This window comes from Cryptomeria japonica, chromosome 6 (genome assembly GCF_030272615.1).
Source record: "Cryptomeria japonica chromosome 6, Sugi_1.0, whole genome shotgun sequence".
NCBI classification, from domain to species: Eukaryota; Viridiplantae; Streptophyta; class Pinopsida; order Cupressales; family Cupressaceae; genus Cryptomeria; species Cryptomeria japonica.
The window spans coordinates 506,253,068-506,275,511 of NC_081410.1; positions in this window are offsets into that span (position 1 = coordinate 506,253,068).

The window sequence follows — 22,444 nt, forward strand, 5'->3', positions numbered from 1 at the left end:
ATTCAACGATTTCTTGCACCCAATTGTGAATCAAGAGAATCCTTTCAAATCTATTGAAGATGATCCGAAAGGAGCATTTTCTTCAGTCCCATATGGTGTTATTGACAATAAAGATATCATGGCATATATTCACTATGATATTGGAGAACTTGGTAATGTAGACATGCTTACACTCTATAACAAGCATATGGCAGATAGTCTAGGAAATCTGAATCCAGAATACAAGATTCTTCATGACAAGGGTTTCACACAGTTTATCCATTTTCTGGTATTTGATGAAGCAGAATGGGTCAGCTACATTTTGAGCAGGGTTCATGATGAGTTCATATGGTTGGAGAGACCTCATAAGATTACAAAGTAGGCCATTCAAGCAGTCACATGCTTGAGTGCAACCAGTGAGATCCCTAGTCTAAGGAAAGTAGAAAACACCACTGTATCAGCTGTTACCGGTTCACAATATGACAACCGGTCGATGACATTCAACGACATAGTTGAGCATGATGTAAGATTTTTATCAATGGCGGTGGGACACAAGGTATATCAATGCAATATACAAAACTCAGTCTCCAGTACTGCCATATTCATTCCATAACTGATGATCAAGGAGGATAAAAGGTATGATCTTTGTTTAGTACTCCTAAGTGAATTGATGAGAAACATGAACAAAATAAAGCAAGATAAGAAACATACTTTCAAGTTTGGATCTCTTATTGTCTGTTTAGCATTATACTTCATGAATGAGATCCTTGGTATAGGAAAATTCCAATGGGCTTATGACAAACTAGTGGCTATGAAAATTAAGGAAGGATTGTTGAGTATAGGTGACAATGTAATGAGAATCTCTACCTTATGGGGCTATTTCAAGAACTTCCAAGCTACTATGAAAGAAAAAGAGAGAATTCCTAAGACCATAGTAGAGAAATATAAGAAAATTATTTGTTTTATTGTGGACAAGGATCAATGTCTGATGGAGGCAGTTGAGCCAACAACTATGTGGATCATGCCCATGGGGTATAAGGTTGATGTTGACATGTTTGATGCATATGCTCAAAACATGTTGAGCCAACCAGTGGACTAGAAAGAGCAAAGATTTGGCACATTTAAGGAGAAGGATATGCACTTGCACAAGAAATTCAATGAACCGACAAGGAAAAGGAAAATAAGGAAAGAAGTTGAAGTGGTTGCAGAGCAGATGGGGATTACAAGAGAAGATATGCAAAGGGATAGAGCATATAATATATTGAAGGAAGAGGATATGGTGAAGCTACAACCCAAACTGATATCTTCACCTTTGAAGCAATCCAAGGCCAAACCCAACAAATCTTCACCTACCTTTGGTGCACAAAAGCCGATACCTCCAACCAAGCCTAAACAAACAACATCTACCAGTGGAGCTGAGAAGAGGAAGAAGGAGAAATCTATAAGGCAATATGTTGCAGAAGAAGAGGAAACAAAGTTAGATGAAGAGGTGAGGGAAGTAGAGAAGACTGCCACCTATGCAAGGGTAGTTAGAAAACCTACATCTGGTGATGCTCCTCCTCCCAAGAAAGGTAAGTCACAAGGAGAGCCATCTGGAAGGACAAGGGAAGGAAAGAAGAAATTTGAGATAGAAGAAGCCCTTAAGTCTGGTAATCTTGAAGGCCCATATAAAATTGTGCCTCCTATGACTTTTCAACTATTAATTGATGAGATTTTGAATGATGGAAATTTGATTTTTTTTTTAATATATTATAAAATTTTTGAGGATAAAGATCAACGAGCTGTAGAAGAATCCATTGCACAGTATATGGATAAATTTTGTAAGGGCTTGGTAGAATTATCATCTATGATCTGCAAGAGCTTGTATGACATTTTGGATGCAAGGAGAGATACAACTTCACTTGAGGAAGAGAGAATAAAAGAATATGTATTAGGAAGTCTATCTCATAGTATTTCTAAGGAAGAAGCCATTGATCTACTAAATCTTGCAAAGGACAGGTTCCAGAGCAAGAGGAGAGTTATTAGGCTTATGGTTAGCAAAAAGGATGAAGTCATAAAGGAAGCCAAATTTTTTTTGAGAAAGTTTTTGATAGAGAAGGACATAGAAGTGACTCGGAAGAATCTTCTCAAGAAAAAATTGTACTAGAAGAACATGCAATAGTCTTTGAGCCTAAGGATACTCCATCTATCCTAGATGTGCCTGCAAATGTTACAGGTAGACAAAAAGATCAACCATCTGTAGATTTGGTTGGATAGGAAGCTACATATGATCCCACTGCAAATTAGGAAATCAACAACTCCAGTGATGCTACTCAGGATCCTCTAGAGATTGAGATCATACAAGAGATTCTAGCCGAGGAGATGGTGATGCAGGAAAGAATAAAGATGATGGAAAATAGGGTGAAAAATATAAGAATGAAGAATTTGGGAAGGAGAAGGTTGAAGAGAAAACTAACAAGGCTCTGACAACCATGATTGTAGTCATTATTCCTGAAAAAGGTAAGCAGATTGCAAATGTTGAGGATGATTTTTCTCATGCTCCGGTACATCTGAGTACCTTGTCCCCTCTTCAATCACTTAAACTTGTCACTCTCGCATAGATCAAGGCAAGTGAGGACCTGCTGAAATCACAATCTGAAGAAAGAGCGGTTATCTCTTTAGCCACATAAGTTTTGGAGAAGATTTTTCCAGATTACAGATAAGATTATGGTGCTTCACCATTCAGAAAGCTAAAAAATATGCTAAGTACTGTTGAGACTCATTAGAAAAGGCTGTAGATGAATTAGTTTAGAAGAGGTTTAATGAGATGCGATTGCAAGAAACTTTGGAGATAGATGAGGGAGACATAATAAGTCTAAGAACTACTGTGAAGAGTGTAGGAGATGCATTAGGTGAAGGTGGAAAAATATTCAAATCATGTCTCTTTTTGCCCAAGTTTACTACAGATATTGATAAGAAAATAAGAGATCTTGAAGGGAAAATAGCTTGTATTGGTCATTCATTTGCCCCTCATTCAATTTTTCCAAGTTCCCTTGAAGCTCAAATAATGGATGTCATTGACAAAATAAAGGGCTTGAATACGGAAAAAGAGAAAGTGTTAAGTAGAGTGGGAGAAATAAGAAGTCTGATCACTCCCCAAATGGACACCTTACTTGGAGCTCAACAAGATGTAGTAAGTGATTTTGGTAAACTGGTGCCATCAGATCTCAAAGGCGTTGAAATTCGTGCATATAGGTTCAATGCCTTAATAAATGTTTTAGATTGTTTCCTGAGAGGATGGAATGAGTACTTGCAATCCTTGAAGCTCACTTATGAAGACATTTTTAAATTCATGTAAATTATTGCATTCATTTGTACATAAGTTTTGGTGGATTCCTACCCTTTTTCATTGATGTCAAAGGGGGAGAGAGTTGGGAGAGAGCAGTGAAAAATGATGCTCATTCTTAGGGGGAGTCAATTGAGTGTACAAATTGTCAGATTGCTTCCAATTTTTTGAGTTTTGGAACACTTAACATTTTTCACAGTGTTGCCATCAATGCCAAAGGAGAAGATTGTTGTTGTGATGCTAAAAATGTGGTATATAGAAGACATACACATATAATGAGAAAATAAAATGTTATTGAAAAGATTAATTAAAAACTAGATTAGAAATGCAAACCATAAGCCTTCCTTGAAATGTCCCATTTTCCTCTATTCTTCAGGACCTTGAAGGTGTTGGATTGATGGGCTCTCAGCGGAGCAATGACCTCCAAAGTGGCAACTCAAGATTTGAGTAGCTACTTGATCATGATTGGTTATGCAAATGATATGAAATGCTTGATGTAAGAAACTAGATTAACATGCTATGATTAATCCAAAATGCTAATTACTAGATGATTGAAATGAAAATTGCCTATAGTAATAGTGCTAAAGCTATGAATGCAAGGGATCCTTATTGCTCCAAAATGGGGGATATTTATAGGATTTCAAAGGCCAAAGATGAGGTGGCAGGAAACAACGATCCAGATCCGATATGAAGATATCAAGGGCCAAGATTGAGGAAGTTGGAGAAGAGGTTGGAGGAAGGGACACTTGTCGTCTCTGTGGTGACAAGTGTCAAAGAGCCTTGCTCATGAGAAGGAAAGTGTCCAAGGAAGGAGACATGTGGAAAAAGTGCCATGTGTCTCAAGGGGAGAATATCCACACCATAGGAGGTTAGGATGTGCAAGATAGGATTGGGTTAGTTAAACCCAGGGTTAGATGGAATGGGTTAGGTTAGGGGATGGTTAGGTTAGGTAGTTAAAAGTTAGGAGCCATGTGCTCATTTGAATTTAGAAATTCAAATAATTGGAAAATGATAATTAATCTCAACAAACTTGAGTTTGCCAGTCTTAATTAGGGATTAGAAGAATTGATTTATATGGAGGGACATTAATTAATTTAGAATTAATTAATCAAAGGGGGATATGAAATGAACTATATAAATAAATCATATAGAATTATTTACTAGTAGATGAATAGAGAAATAAATTAAATTGCTTGTGAATTGAATTAATTGGGAAGGGGAATTAATCAAATAACTGCGTATTTAATTAACTATATTTAGACCATTTTTTAGGTGTATATGGTTGTCATAAGACACTATTTTGTGATGCTCCAATGAAGATTGATGATGTTTGGTGCATGAGATTTCTTAGGAGTTGTCATTGATGACAACTCAACCTATTGATCTTATCCGGTATGGAGTTTGGGTACCCAAATGTCTTGATGATCAGAGTTAAGTTGATTGAGTATGAGAAGAAAATTATCACATAATCCCATCCTCTGGTGTTGTTTCTTAAGCATGTTAGAAGGTCCAATATCTGGTAGAGTAGTAAAACATGGTTATCTTCATAATTGGTGGTGTAACATGTGGACCATATTCTTTGAGGTGATTTCGATTGTTGTTGGTAAGTTCGAGGTAATTGGACTGACTTATGGGAAGCATGTGATCATATGTTTTGGATCCGAAATATGGTTTTGTGAAGATTTGAGCTGACTTGAAGCTACACGTTTCATATTTTAATATTTTGAGAAACTGACTTGTGGGAGATCAATTTTGTTAGTGAAGATATATAAGATTGACTTAGATAATATTTTTGAGTGATGGTATGATATGTGAGATGATTTTGGGAGAAATTGAGCACAGTTTCACATGTGCACCTTAAGTTTTGTTGATCCAGTAATCAGTAGCAGAGTAGAATAGAGCAGTTTATCATAACATCAACAACAGATCATTTTGTGCCTAACCAGAACTATCATTTGGCATAGTTAGCTGCTTCTCTTAAGTTCATTACTCATTGTAATCATTTTGTATTATCTTGTAAGGCAGTGAGCTTTCCTTCGAGTTGTAGCCCTTTTGTAATTGAGCAGTGAGCTCTAGGAAGTGTGTCTGAATACATGTGCATTCTCCTCATCTAATATTGTTTTACTACTAGCCATAGTATAATAATATTGTGGGTTAAAATCTCACCATAGTTTTTCCCTTTCTGGGTTTCAACTTAAAAACATTGGTGTTATGGTTATGTGCTTATTTGCTTTGTGTTTCTGCATTTCAGTTTCTTGCTTGTGCATCTGGTGGATAAAAAATCAGGTTAATAAATTTGATAAATGTAGAACACCGATTCACCCCCCTCTTAGTGTTCATTTCGTGTGTTTGTAACAGTTGATAACCATCAAGCTGAGCATCAGGGCACAATTGTTGAGACTACAAGTGAGATAGGTGGTATCTCTTTCTTGGTATTGTTTGATTCTGGTGTTTCTAATTCTTTTATTTATCCTTCTTTAGTAGATAGATGCAAGCTTGCTGTGGAAAAAGAGGCTGGTAGGTTGTAGGTTGAGTTGGCCATGGGGTCTAAGGTAGCCGTGCATTCCCTTGTGCATAGTTTTGTTTTGGAGTTGGGTATGATCTCTACTATGGTGGATCTTTGTGTCTTATCTTTGGGATCCTATGGAGTGGTGTTAGGTATGGATTGGCTTGAGTCTCATCAGGCTAGGATTGATTGTTGGGGTAAGAGAGTGCAATGTTTGGACAATAATGGGAAGAGTGTGGAGGTAGTAGGTATCCAATGACCTATTTCCCTTTGCATGATTTTTGCGATGCAGATGAAATGCTGCATGCACAAGGGTTGTCAGCTTTTTGGAATTAGAGTGGATGATTTGGATGAGGGTGAGAGTCAAGATGATGTCTTTTCTTGTCATCCCATTTTACCGGAGTTCTCAGATGTGTTCCCGTGTGAGATTCTAGGTATGCCGCCTAAGCGCATCATTGATTTCAGGATATATTTGATTCCAGGAGCAGAGCCTATATCTAAGGCTTCCTATTAGATGACCACTTAGGAACTAAGTGAGTTGAGATTTTAATTAGAGGATTTGTTGGCAAAGGGATTTATTCGGCCTAGTGTTTCACCTTGGGGTGTGCTAGTGTTGTTTGTGAAGAAGAAGGATGGGTCTCTTTGGTTGTACATTGATTATAGATAGTTGAATAAGGTGACGATGAAGAACCGTTATCCTTTGCCGAGAATCGATGATTTGTTTGATCAGATTAAGGATTCAAATGTCTTTTCTAAGATAGACCTTAAGTCAAGAGATCATTAATTGCAGATTCATGCTTGACAAACATTCACCATACAAATTTTCACATGAGGTATGGCCATTATGAGTTTACAGTAGTGCCTTTTGGGTTGACGAATGCTCCATCAATTTTCATGATTTTGATGAATGGAGTGTTCAATACCTATCTTGATAGATTTGTTCTCGTGTTTCTAGATGATATTTTGATTTATTCAAGTACAAAGGAGGAGCATATGTGGCTTGTCTTATAGTGTCTCTGTGAGAATCAGTTGTACGCCAATGTGTCAAAGTGTGATCTCTTCTAGTCTGAGATGAAATACCTTGTCCATGTTATTTCAGGAGAGGGTATCACGGTTGATCCCTCTAAGATTCAGGTGATTGTGGATTGGCCAATACCCACTAATGTGGGTGAGGGATGTAGCTTTATGGGCCTTGAAGGCTATTAATAGTGATTTATTCAGGATTTCTCCAGGATTGCACATCCTATTACTTCTCTTCAGAGGAAAGGGAAGAAGTTCATTTGGCCAGAGTAGTGTGAGACAATGTTTTGGATTTTGAAGGAGAGTCTGACTAGTGCACCTATTCTAGCAATTCCAGATCCCTTGGGTGATTTTGTGGTGTGCATATATGCATCTTTGGAGGATCTTAGAGTAGATGTCATGCAGGATGGATGTGTGATTTCCTACGAGTCATGTAAACTAAAGATCATGAGTTTAACTATCCCGCTCACGATTTAAGGTTAGTGGCAGTTGTTCGTACATTGGTTAGATGGAGGCATTTCCTTCTTGGGCATCGATTCAAGTTGCATAGTGATCATTACATCTTGCAGTATATCTTCACGTAGTCAAATTTGAATGCCAGACAATGACATTGGATGGAGTTTTTGTGCGAGCATGAGCTCAAGGTGAAGTACATACAGGGCAAGGAGAATGTGGTAGTAGATGCATTGAGCCATGAGAGGCATGAGGTGTCAATAATAGTTCTCAATGTTGATTTGAGGAGCCATATTCTTAGTTAAATTTCATCAGATGCTTGGTATCAAGAGGTGAGAGAGGAGATTGCTTTGGGGAGGCCTTTGGATGGTAGTTATATATGATATTCATTGGAGTCTGATGGCCTTCTTTGTCATATGGGGTGTATCTATGTTATTCCTTTGGATGGTCTTGAAGCGTTGATTCTATCAAAGGCTCATCGTGCACCTTACTTGACACATATAGGTGTTAAGAAGATGCACATGGATTTGTGATAGTTATATCATTGGGCAAGTATGAGGAGAGACAATAGATTATGTATCATGTTGCTTAGGGTGTTAGTAGGTGAAGGCATAGCACCGACATCCAGTAGGTTTGTTGCAGTCGAACCTGATTTTGAAATGGAAATGGGACATCATATCTATAGACTTCATCGTCAGTTTGCCTATGTCTTCATGACGTCACGATTCTATTATGGTCACCATTGATAGGTTGACCAAGGTGGCTCATTTCTTGCTGGTCAGATCATCCTACATAATAGAGTCAGTGGCTTGTATCTTCATGGAGTAGATAGTGAGACTATATGGTATTCCTTGATGGATCATATTAGATCGTGATCTGGTGTTTACTTTAGCATTTTGGAGAGCCCTTCGGCATGATTTAGGAGCATAGCTGAAATTTAGTTCAACATATCATTCGGAGATAGATGGGTAGATACAGAGGGTTAACTAGGTGTTGGAGGACATGTTGAGGATGTATGTCATGGATCAGTAGTCTAGATGGAAGGAGTACATCTATTTGGTTGAGTTTGCATACAATAATGGTTATCACACTTTGATTGGTATGTCTCCTTTCTAGGCATTATATGGTCACTCATGTCATACACCTTTGAGTTGGGATAGATTAGAGGATAGAGTGCTTCTTGGAATGGAGATGTAATAGGATTTCAAGCAATAGGTGAGGTGTATTAGAGAGAATTTGGAAGCAACACAAGATAGGCATAAGAAATATGCAGATGCTCATTGGGTTGATTGTCAATTTTTAGTGGGTGATAAGGTGTTTTTGAGAGTGTGTCCACAAAAGAGACCTATCCGGTATGGAAACGGCTCTATGTTGGCGCCTCGTTTTGTTAGACCATTTGAGATTTTGGAGAGGATTGGTCCTATAGCTTACCGTCTAGCCTTGCCACCCACTCATCTCCCATCCATGATGTGTTTCTTGTATCAGTTTTGAGGCCTTATTTCCCTAATGTGACACATGTTTTGGATTGGCATTCATTGCAGGTAGAGGACGGACAAATTTCTCTAGAGCCCATATGAATTCTTTAGCGTCGGGGGTTGACCCTCAAGGGTTGGGACATAGAGCAGGTAAGGGTTGAATGGGACCCGAACAATGATTCTTTGGTGACTTGGGAGGATGTTGCATGAATGACAGAGTTATACCCCTATTTGTTCTCAGGCTTCCAAGAATAAGCGTAGGAAAAGGGGGGGAGGATGTAGTGTCCCTTCTAGACTTGCATTTTGATTTGCATTCAGATAGTCATATAGAATTATGATGGATACTTGGATGGTTATTTATGACTTTACTACTATCTTAGATGGTATCATTGATATTAGGACTTTATGTGAACTTATGATTATTCGATATGACTCATCAATTTTTGGAGATTCATGTGATTGATGTTGCTAGACATATTATATGATATATGACATTTTGATGATTCTTATGGATGTTAGTGCATAGTACCACCTTGATGGATGGATTCATATGACTCATGAATTTACATGTGATGATTTCTCAATGGATTGTATGATTTATGATGGTACTAACCCTATTTTATGATTATGATTCTATGCGGTGTTTGATGTTAATGTTGGTATTATGGATGACTTTGTCATCTGTTGCATTGGTTTTGTCATTGATGTCAACACTTATCTTTCTGGAGGTCTACATTGTTGATTTGACACTCTATTTATATTGGTTTATTGCTGAACTGACACATTGTGGTCCCGACATGGATATTGGCTTATGCACAGTCACCGATATATGGTTCACCGACAGTGATGATGACTTGTTATCATCTGGAGATCATTTGGTTATGTCTAAGACATGGATTGGATGTTTGGAATTGGTGTTTTTCTTATTTGACTAATCGGGTTCACATATTTTCCTTTATCGGTAGATAGGTCTAGGTTATGGACCGGTACAAGATATCATGTTCCAGATCAACACGATAGGTTTTGGAAATGGTTTATTGATTGAATAATGTGTAAATGTATTGAGGATGACATATTGTATCGCATCAAGAATTATTTTGTAATTATAATATCTTTAGTGAGCTGACCTCATCATAAGGTCTTAGGGTTTTGTATAAATAATTCTAAGATCTTATTGAAGATCATAATATGAGTGTGTGTGAATATTGAAGATCATTGTGAAGAGTAGATCCTTTTACGAATCACACAGATATTATCTAAAGGTTGAAGGAAAGGTTATGAAGGTGTTTGGGACTCATGGTCAGAGCTTAAACTGGTACTAGATCTAGCATTGCAGATGCTATTCTGAAGCAGTACATTGTTTATTGGATTTAAATTATCCATTTGTAGTCAGTGTGACTCCTATTTTGTGATTGACTAGTGAGCTCTAGGCGGTTGGCCTTTCTACATGTACAGACCCCATTATTGTATTCACTTACTATCTACAGTAGTATCATCTGATTTTGGGTAAGGATTCCCACCGTGGTTTTTCCCCTTACATGGTTTCCACATCAAAATATCTATGTCATGTGTTGTGGATGTTGTTTCTCTTTCTGTTTCATGCATTAAGTTATACTGGTACTACTATAACTGTTAATCTATTTTACCAGCATTAAGTTTGTTTTACCGACACTAAGTTTTAAGTTGGAATAATTAGTTTTTGGTTGTAATTTATTGACAACCCATTCAACCCCCACTGTCAATTGTCCTTCCGGTTCCTAACAGTTAATATGTGTGACTATCTTCATGAGTAGATACGATGTTATATTACTCATTTCAACCATGATATGCCATCATGATTCTCTATCACTTGTCTGTTTATCATGATGTATATGTATTGTATATGTTGTGTTTAGTGTTTGATGTAGGTTTATAGGTTCTAGACATCGACTCCACTTGGCTCCACAGGTCTGAGTGTGTCTTTATCCAAATGGCAAGTTGTCAGAGATGACATAGTTTCCCTCACACACTCTAGGTCTAAGTTGTATATCTTGTTGATTACGCCACGACGTTGATAACTCAATGATGAGCAAATAGTACCAAACTGGTACTGAGAGGGGGGGTGAATCAGTACAAACAAAAATATAGTTTGAAACTAGTTTGACAACAGACACTTCAAATGATTGGCAGACAGTGACACCGGTTTGAAATAGAGTGCAACCGGTAAAGCTAAGAATGTCTGAGACAAGCATTAACCGGTTACTCACTTAACTTTTCACTCAACTTGAGACTACGCTACCATTTCACCCTTATGCATAAATAGGTAATCTATCATTAGATCATAATAACAACTAGTTCAACATGTTTTATTAACAGACATAAAACACAGAACCATCATATGCTTGAAAAACAATAGCAAAGCATCACAAGATCAAAGCATCACACATGACACACATATTTTTCACATGGAAACCCAATTGGGAAAAACCACGGTGGGGATGAATACCCACAAGCTATTTTTGAACTCTTTAGAAGTCTGCTCTGTTAGAAGCCTTGTTCAGTTAGAGACATTACAATAGGTTCTGCTAGGAACTGATCCTGTTAGGGACCACCCGGTTAAGGGATGGCTACAATACCCTGTTAAGGGTTAAACCCTTTTAAAGGTTACCTTGTTAGAGGATTTCAAGAACTCAATAGCTAAAGGATTCCAAACTCAGTAGCTTTGAATTACCCTGTTAAAGGATTTTCAGCAAGCCGAATAAGGCTACCCTGTTAAGGGATTTTCCAACTGTTGAAGTGGTTAGAGATCAATAGGTATTACAATGATCTGGTAACAACACTCAATGCCAATGCAGATCCACTTAAGCTCCTCTTCACCTTCTGCGCTTACACTCTGCAGGTATCACTTCTCTCCTTTTGGTCTGGCAAGAATCACGTATCCCTTCTCTTGGATACACACACACAACTTTTGCCAACAACCCTAGAAAGAGTCACAACATCGACCTTATAGGAAAAATAGTTAGGTCAGTAGCATAAACCCTAAACCCTAAACCTATTAGGTTAAGGAATTCAAATAGCTCAATCCTAACCATTGAGCACACTGCATTAATCTCCATCATTCATTTTCCACCGATTTCATGGTGGCTGATAACCCATCACACGTTATCACCATTTTACAGACTTCACACATTCCCGAGGTAGATAGGAACAATCTTCTTTATGCAAGATCCTTCACGCGCACAAGGCTTACGTGGCAACATGATCTGTTCTTTGCTATCATGCTAACTCATCACACAAAGTCACTAGTTGAGCCACACATGCTTGAAGCACTTCAATTGGAAACCCTAAAGTTGAGACTACCAACCAGTAGTCATACAATGCTTCCATGTGCCGGTTCCCATAACCATATGCTGGTTCACCTTTGAACAAGCATGCCGCTTCACTTTGGCACACATGCCGGTTCACAGTGTTATACAAGTTCTCTCCTCTTCAACATATTGACATCAATGACAACATACAATGTCATCATGTCCTCATACCGGTTCACATAATTCCAACAATCTCCCCCTTTGGCATTGATGACAATATACAAAGATATCTCCCTGCTTCACATCTTCTCCCCAAATTTTTGTAGATATCTTCTCGGCTTCATATCTTCTCCCCCTTTGACAACAATGCCAAAGTGGAGGCACAAGCTTCCCTGTTCCATTATGCTACTCCCTCTGAGGAGTAGCATCTTTCAACACATCAATCCTGAAGAAAAAATTGACTATGTAATACATGACTGATGTGGAGCATATACCTTTAGTTCACCTCCTAAAGGGGCAGTACCCCTAATTCACCTCTTAAGTATATAAATGTAGTCTTTGGGAGAGGCTTGGTGAATATGTTTGCTAACTGCTCCTTACTAGAAACATGCTCCAGTGCAATCTCTTTGCTCTGAACCTTTTCCCTCAAGAAATGACACTTAAGCTCAAAGTGCTTGGTTCTAGAATGTAAATCCGGATTCTTGGAGATATTAATTGTACTAGTATTGTCACAAAATATATGTACCTGTTCAGATACAGGAGCTTTGAAGCCATTCAATACATGCTTCATCCAAATTGTCTGAGTGCAGTTCATGAAAGCTGCAACATACTCCACTTCCACTGTAGACTGAGAGATACAACTCTTCTTTTTACTCATCCATGAGACTAGTCTACCATCGAGGAAGAATGCACCACCGGTTGTGCTCTGCCGGTCATCTATATTACCAGCCCAATCAACATCTGTGAGCACTTTCAGGTTAAAATCATTATTGTATGGATACCATAACCCATAGTCAATAGTTCCTTTCAGATACCTAAGAATCTGCTTGACTCCAACCAAGTGGGATTCTTTTGGACTTTTCTGGAACCTTGCAATAATGCCAACTACATGTGCAATATCCGGTCTACTATGCACTACATAATGCAACTTACCAATCATTGATTGGTATTCCTTTTCATCAACCAATGCAGAGTCATCCTCTTTGGATAGTTTACAACTGGTCACCATCGGTGTACCAACCAGTTTGCTATCTTCCATGCCAAAGGTATTCAACACCTCTTTGACATACTTGGACTGAGTGATAAAGATTCCATCTTTCATCTACTGGATCTGCAGTCCAATGAAGAACTTAATCTCCCCTATGAGTGACATCTCAAACTCTTTCTTCATCTCATCTGCAAATTCATGACTCATCTTGTCATCTCCACCAAAAACAATGTCATCAACAAGTACCTCACAGATCAGGATCTGATCTCCTTCAGACTTCAAGTAGATATTTCTATCTTCACTTGTTCTCTCAAATCCAATCTTCACAAGATGGGAATGCAGGCATTCATACCATGCTCTAGGTGCCTGCTTTAGCCCATATAAGGCTTTGTGTAGCCTACATACCATGTCACTATCTTCAGATAGGGCAAAACCATCTGGTTGCTCAATGTACACCTCTTCTTCAAGTACACCATTTAGGAATGCAGATTTTACATCCATTTGATATACTTTGAAGCCTTTAAAAGCTGCATATGCAAGAAGCATACAAACTCCTTCCAATCTGGCTATAGGAGCAAAGGTTTTTCCATAGTCTTCTTCTTCTTCTTGGGCATATCCTTTGCACACCAGTCTGGCTTTGTTTCTAATCACTATGCCATCCTCATTCAGCTTATTTCTGAAGACCCATTTGGTACCAATGACATTTTTGTGCTTCGGTCTGGGTACCAAGGACCATGTACCATTTTTCTCTATCTGGTCAAGTTCCTCTTCCATTGCCTTGATCCAGTCTTCATTCTTATGTGCCTCTTTGAATGTTTTAGGCTTGAATTCAGAGATCATACATGAGTTTTCTCTGACTTTTCTTCTTGTAAGGATTCCTGCATCCTTATCTCCTATGACCTACTTAGGATCATGATTCAGCTTGACATACCGAGGAATGGTCTTGATAGATTCCTCTTGCTTTTCTTCTTCATCCTCATCTCCATTAGTATTAGCATCTACATCTGCCGGTGTAGGAACACTGTTACTGGTACTCGGTTGACTGACAACCAGTTCATAGAAAGGTTGCAACCGGTTTGTTTACCGCTTGCCCACTATCAGTTTCCTCAGTTTTCTCAGAGGTTTCATCAACTCTTACATTGATGCTTTCCATAATTCTCCGCGTCCTATTGGTGAAACACTTGAGAGCTTTTCTCTTGGTGGAATATCCTAGGAATATTCCCTCATCACATTTTGCATCAAATTTGCTCTGGTGTTCACTCCTCTTGATGTAATATTTGCTACCAAACACTCTAAAGTAGCTAACCATAGGTGTCTTACCGGTCCAATACTCATAAGGAGTTTTATCCTTACCTTTCTTGATGAGTACCCGGTTCATTGTGTAGACTGCAATGCTCACCGCTTCTCTCCAAAAGGTGTGAGCTACCTTTCCTTGAATCAACATGGTTCTAGTTGCTTCAACCATAGTCCGGTTATTCCTCTCTGCTAGGCCATTCTGCTATGGATTCCAGGGGGTAGACAATTGCCTCTTGATGCCATGCTCTTCATAGTACTTGTTGAATTAATTGGAAGTGAATTCCCCTCCTTGATTAGTTCTTAGGCACTTGATCTTTTTACCGCTTTCCTTCTCCACTAATGCCCTGAAAGCTTTGAACTTTGCAAAGGCTTCAGACTTGTCTTTCAAGAATGTGACCCACATCATTCTTGAGCAGTCATCAGTGAGAATCATGAAGTACCTATCACCCTGCACACTTCTAGTTTTCATAGGACCACACAAATCAGTATGCACAAGATCAAGCAAGTTGTCAGCAGTGAAAGATTTACCTTTAAAGGTTGAGGAAGACATTTTCCCCAATTGACACTCTCTGCACAAGGTATTATCTAGTTTGTTTAGCACCGGAAACCCTCTAACTACCTTGATCTTACTATCATTCACATTGTTATCAAAGTTTACATGGCAGAGTCTCCTATGCCATATCCAGCTATCATCAAATTTGGTCATAAGACATGTACTTATATTTGCATTCAGATGAAATAGGTTACCTTTGGTCTACATGCCGGTGGCCACCAATTCACCATTATTTCCTTTGATTCTATAAACTCCATTCTTGAATTCCAGAGTGAGGCCACTGTCATTCAGCTGGGCAACACTCAGAAGGTTGTGTCTAAGACCATCAACCCAATACACATTGTCAGCACTACTCTTTCCATTTAGAGAGATGGACCCTCTTCCTTTGACCATGCATGGTGTATCATTGCCAAAGCGAACCACACCACCATAATACTCCTTCAATTATAGAAACTTGCTCTAGTCACCAGTCATATGGTGAGAACAACCACTGCCAATGATCCACTCATTGGAATTATCAAACCGGGAGACAAGAGCCTTCTTGTCTAACACATCTTCTTTGATAGCAACAAACACAATATCTTCATTTTCTTCATCCTCTAATTCTTCATCTGTGACACCTTCATCAACTACCACAAAATAGTTTCTCCAGTTTCCTCCTTTGGATTTCTTGAACCTTTCCGGTTTGTCCTTGTTGTCGCCATTAGGACAGTTTACAGCAATATGTCCTATCCGGTTACAAGAAAGGCATTTCAAAGGTAGCTTACCTTTGTATTTTCCGGTTCCTTTAGGAAGTTTCCTGGCAAGGAGAGCTTCAAATGCCATCAAAATCTCCTCATCATCCATTTCTCTACTTTGTCTTGGTTCACCACTAGTGCTAGCTTCTTTTCCTTTTCTGGATGGTACAACAGAAGCTTTAAAAGCTGATTCAATCTTTTGAACACTTCTATCAAAACTATTTAGCTCATAGGCTATCAACTTTGCTATGATGGAGTCCAAGGATACCGTAGTCTTGTCTATTGATCTCAGCTCCTGAATAGCAGCAACCCTTCTTGCATAGACCGGCAATAGGGATCTCAGGACTTTTCTTACCATAGTGGAATCTTCTATTTTACCACCTACACTCTTGATATGTCCAACAATGGTTTTTATTCTTATTCCATACTATTGAATGGTCTCACCTTCAACCATCCACATATCTTCAAACTTCCCTCTCAAGCTTTCTTCCTTAGCCTGTTTTACATGCTCATCACCGCCATAGATATTTTCAAGAGTATCCCATACCTCTTTGGGATTTACCTTATCCTGAACATCAATAAACTCAATGTCAGATAAACTACTAATTAGGGCTTCCATGACTTGCCCATTTTCTTGTATCTCTCTCTTTTGGTCATCGGTGAGAGTACCGGTAGGAGCAACATAGACATTCTCAACATAGCTCCAGTGTTGAGCACCCATGCTTCTGATGTATATCTTCATCCTGTCTTTCCATATACTGAAATTTTCCCTATTAAACTTTGGACCTTCCCTCTTCATCATTTGACTGGGATCTTTACCTCAAGCGGTTAAGCTTAAATCACAGAGGACCTAGAGGATGCTCTGATACCAATTGATAACTCAATGATGAGTGAATAGTACCAAACCGGTACTGAGAGGGGGGGTGAATCAGTAAAGACAAAAATATAGTTCGAAAGCAGTTTGACAGCAAACAATTCAAATGACTAGCAGACAGTGACACCGGTTTGAAACAGAGTGCAACCGGTAAAGCTAAGAATGTCTGAGACAAGCATTAACCGGTTAATCACTTAGCTTTTCACTCAGCTTGAGACTACACTACCATTTCACTCTTATGCATAAACAGGTAATCTATCATTAGATCATAATAACAGATAGTTCAACATGTTTTATTGACAGGCATAAAACACAGAACCATCATATGCTTGACACACAATAGCAAAGCATCACACATGACACACATATTTTTCACGTGGAAACCCAACTGGGAAAAACCATGGTGGGGATGAATACCCACAAGCTATTTTTGAACTCTTTAGAAGTCCGCTCTGTTGGAAGCCTTGTCCGGTTAGAGACATTACAATAGGTTCTGCTAGGAACTGATCCTGTTAGGGATCACCCGGTTAAGGGATGGCTACAATACCCGGTTAAGGGTTAAACCTAGTTAAAGGCTACCTTGTTAGAGGATTTCAAGAACTCAATAGCTAAAGGATTCCAAACTCAGTAGCTTTGAATTACCCTGTTAAAGGATTTACAACAAGCTGATTAAGGCTACCCTTTTAAGGGATTTTCCAACTGTTGAGGTGGTTAGAGATCAATAGGTATTACAATGATCTGGTAACAACACTCAATGCCAATGTAGATCTGCTTAAGCTCCTCTTCACCTTCTGCACTTACACTCTGAAGGTATCACTTCTCTCCTTTTGGTCTGGCAAGAATCACGTATCCCTTCTCTTGGATACACACACACAACTTTTGCCAACAACCCTAGAAAGAGTCACAACATCGACCTTATAGGAAAAATAGTTAGGTCGATAGCATAAACCCTAAACCCTAAACCTATTAGGTTAAGGAATTCAAATGGCTCAATCCTGACCATTGAGCACACTGCATTAATCTCCATCGGTCGTTTTCCACCGATTTCATGGTGGCTGATAACCCATCACATGTTATCACCGTTTTACAGACTTCGCACATTCCCGAGGTAGATAGGAACAATCTTCTTTATGCAAGATCCTTCACTCACACAAGGCTTATGTGGCAACATGATTTTCTCTTTGCTTTCATGCTAACTCATCACACAAAGTCACCGGTTGAGCCACATAGGCTTGAAGCACTTCAATTGGAAACCCTAAAGTTGAGACTACCAACCGGTAGTCATACACCGCTTCCATGTGCCGGTTCCCATAACCATATGCCGGTTCACCTTTGAACAAGCATACCGCTTCACTTTGGCACACATGCTGGTTCACAGTGTTATACTGGTTCTCTCCTCTTCAACATATTGACATCAATGACAACATACAATGTCATTATGTCCTCATACCGGTTGACATAATGCCAATAGACGTAAGTTGAAGTTAGAGTTTTGTGTTGTGTGTTCTTCCCTTGGCATAAAATATTTAGAGTTATGGTTATTTGTTTGGAGATGTGAAATTATTTAATTATTTAATTATTTAATAATGAACTTTGATGGTTATTTGATTAAATTAATTATTTGATTTAATGATTAAATGAGATTTAATTATCGATGGTTTATTTATTGATTTATGATCTATTGTTTATTAATTGTTTGTTTGGTTATTTGATTATTGCTTAATTAATGTAATTTAATTTATTTAAATTATTGTTTATTTATTTAATTGATATTTCTTTGCTTTTACTTATTTAATTTTATTGAATTGGAATTTAATGGGATTCGTATTTATTTTATTTTTTATTTGTTGGCTTCTATTAATAATATTTATTTTTAATTATTTAATATGGATAAGTAATGAACTATTATTTATTGATTGGATAAATGATATTATCCTTATTCATTGTGCTTATTGAAATTATGATTTTTATAATTTGATATATATTACACCTACCCACATATTTTATTGGTCAAATAGAAATGATAGGTAAATAGTATATATATTTTAATATTTGTCTTTAACTTTGTGTGGGGTAGGTATAATATATGGTTTATGAAATATTTTGATTGGTCGACGTGTGGCCATAGTTTTGAATGGTTTTCCTATTTATTTTGCTTTCTGGAATGGTTGTCAAGTTAATGATCTGACAGATTTTGGAATTGATTTTGAAATTCAATTAAAAATTTGTCTTGAGGATTTGGGTTGCTTGTGGATTGCTCTGATTCAGATTTCTACATTCTTTGGATTGCGTTTGCAGGTTGGTGCAATTCTCCCTTTCAAGTTTTGTTTTCTGGAAAGATTGTCTTCCCTGTGACTATGCAATTTGATTTCTGGATATTATGGAATTTGTTTTGGGAGTTCTTAGATTGGGTTGAAAGGTTTTAAATTAGTATTTAAAAGAAATTGGGAAAGGAAGTGCAAATTATTATTAATTTTTCAGATTTTGAGGAATTGATTGTTGGGATGTTTTCCTATGTGTTCTTTGTGAATGATTTGTTCCCTTTTTCCTGAGATTTAAAGATGTTATTTATTCTATTTTGGAGTTTTATGTCATTCCTTATTGTGCTCCTTGAAATCCCCTTTGTTTCAGTAAGGTTCGTTTATGTTTTGAGCTTTCTGGGTGTATTCTTCACTCTCCGTGACTTACATTCTCTAAGAGCAGACCTTTAGGAAGTGTCTGTGACTATATTTAGGCTTCCTTTTTCTTGTATGATGTTCCTTTGATATTGTCTTGTTGATTTCAATATCTCCCTTTTCATGCTATTTTCCTTAGGACTCAATTTGAGCACTATGGGAGAAAGATTTGCTCACTGTTTTCATTTTCTGTGTGTACAACTTTGAAAATTTTCTATTCCTCAGTGATTTTTGCATCTTTGAGGCCCTCTGATTTGGTCATGAGTGTCATTTTGATCCCTTTGCTGATCTAGGCAAGTGTCATATCCATTTGAGTAGTTTATATTGCATTTTTGGCTCTTTTCCCAAAAGTGCTACCTGTAGACACCTAAAATTAATATTTAATTAATTTAAGCCTATCAAAATAATTAATTAACTTAATTGTGTTATTCCTCTTAGAATCAATTAAATCTAATTTAATTAATCTTGTCACTATAGTCCAATAATTTATTTATCAAATAAATTAATTATTCCCCTTATTCTTCTAAAGTCATCTCAACAATTATTTCCTCTAAAACCCACTCAGTTAATTAATTCTAATTAATTAACCTAGTCATGTGATTCCTACAAATCACTTTTTCCTAATCCCACTTAGCCTAATTAATTCTTCTAGAATCTCTCATAATCATGCTTATCATTATTCTCCTATTTTTAATTCCCACTCATGTCACATCAACTTTGAATCTCTCAAAGAAATTCAAATTTCTTTGAATCCCTCAATGCATCCTTATTTTGGAATTTTTAAATTCGTCAAGTTTGAAATTCAAATTTCTCCCCCCTTTTTCCAAAGGAATTTTATATTCCTGTTTATTTTCCCAAGGCACCCTTGATCCATGCCTTCTATCCAAAATCAATCTCAACCCTTCATAATCAAATCAATTTTGGCCCTCCATTGGTCTCCTCCAATCTATATATTGGAGCCAATTATCTTCACAAAAGATCAATCTTCTCATGCATGGTCATGCTGCCATTTCTTCCCTCATTCTCTTCTAATCCTCTCTCAAATCCATCAAATTCATAATCCATCACTCAAATCCAAATCCTTCAATCCACCTTGTTGAGCACAAAGGAGAGCATTCCACATCACAAGCAATCAAAGGAGCACATCAAGTGGAGCATCATCAAGGGGTGCCTTCACTTCATCAAGCTCAATCTGAAGGAGAAGGTAAAATAGCAAGGTAAAATGGTCTCTTGATGTCTTTAGCATTTTCATGTCTATTTCATCATGTTTTGATCATTTTCCCTTCTAATCCGTTTTCCCCTCTTCACTACCAAAACAACCAAGGGTGCTAATGTTTGGAATAGGGGTACCACTATTCATACCAGGGGCACTAATCAATGTAATAAGGGAGACAAACTGCTATGGAGGTCCTGAAAGGTCTAGTGTGAGATATGTGGATGTTTAGGTGGTCATTTTGCAGTCTCTAGAGGCATGGGAGGTATGTGTTGAGTCCATTTGAGTTAGACATGATGTATTTTGATCTTTTATGATGTATTTTGTGCTCTGGTAAGAGGGTTCATGCCTTACTATTGAGGTGTTTCCTATGTGATGTTTTTCTCCAGTGAGAGGGAGAATTCCTCGATGTTGAGGGTTGTTTTATTGCTCTAGAGTAAGATGTGTTTTGCCTCACTGTAGAGGATTTGACATGGATATGGATTCATCCTTGGATTATATTTATGCTTGGCTCTTCATTTGCATTGATTTGGTGAAGGCTCTTTCCATGTGTGTGGTCATATGTGCTTCATTATGTTCAGTTTGTTCTCATTATTATGTGACTATTTCTATATCTTTTGTGGGACTTCATGATGCTGTTATGATGCCTTTTGGGTGTGCATTTACCCTATGGTTATGGTCCATGGTTTGGGGAGTGGGATCTTTCATGTGTAGGACTAGGGTCGTGAGCAATAAACTGCTTGTTCAGGGTCTAGACCGGTTGGAAGCACATGAAGAGTTTTAGAATTGTAATTGCAAGTGATAAAATTAATAATAATTGATTAGTGGGTTTGGGTAATTAGGAATTAACCTAATCAAGATAATAAAATTGAGGATTATGATCTCGTACCCTAATGATGCCCAAGGAGGTGGTTTTGGCATCTTGTATTGGAAGACTATTGAAGCGATGTACCGTTCTCTCTTGATTGGCTCCAAGATTGAGGTAGATTCCACATGAGGAAGCATGTGATGACACTCTATCCCACCACATTTTTCCATTATCCATATGCCCTTGTTGTTGATTTTTCCTCTGGAGGTTGATTGCTTTGATGTAGCCTTGTTGCATTTTGATGTTGTATTCTCATGTTGGAGTCTTGTGGAGTCATGTTGTATCTTTTGGTTGTTAGGTGTCATCTTAGGTCTTGAGTGTGAGTTGGAACCCTATGTCATTTCCTAGATTAGGGGGTGGTTCCTATTTGGTTCCACATGGTCTGGTGCTTTGATGGCTTCTTCCATTGGGATATTTCTCTTCTCAGATGCTAGCGTGTGTAGATCAGATTCTTGGATTCTTCACGTGATTATTCTTTAGAGCTGATTTCTATGTACATGGGAAAGAAGACATTGTATCATAATGATGTGTATATGTAAAATTAATTATGTATCTTTGTATCAAGTATCTTTATATATTGGTAAAATATATTGATATAAAAGTTGATGTAGAGATTAATGAAAGGTTCCTTGATTATTCCTTGATGTATTGGATATTCCTTATGTAATAGAAGTCATAGATTCTATGTGGAAGATAAATTGGATATCTTATATGTAATTGCATCACATTTGTATTTGGGAAAATATATTATGCTATGTTGACCTATGGAATGAATGATAGAAAGGATATAATAGTTGCCTTGAATCTTATTGAGTAGATAGGTATTAATTGGATGAGATGGTTTAATGGATCTTGATGTCTTTAAAAGAAAGTATGATGTGAATGAATTATGCATGTGTTAATGTTACTCTTATTGCATGGAAAGTAAATGGTTAGTTTCATGATAGCTTATGATGTTCTAGATGGATAAGTGTTA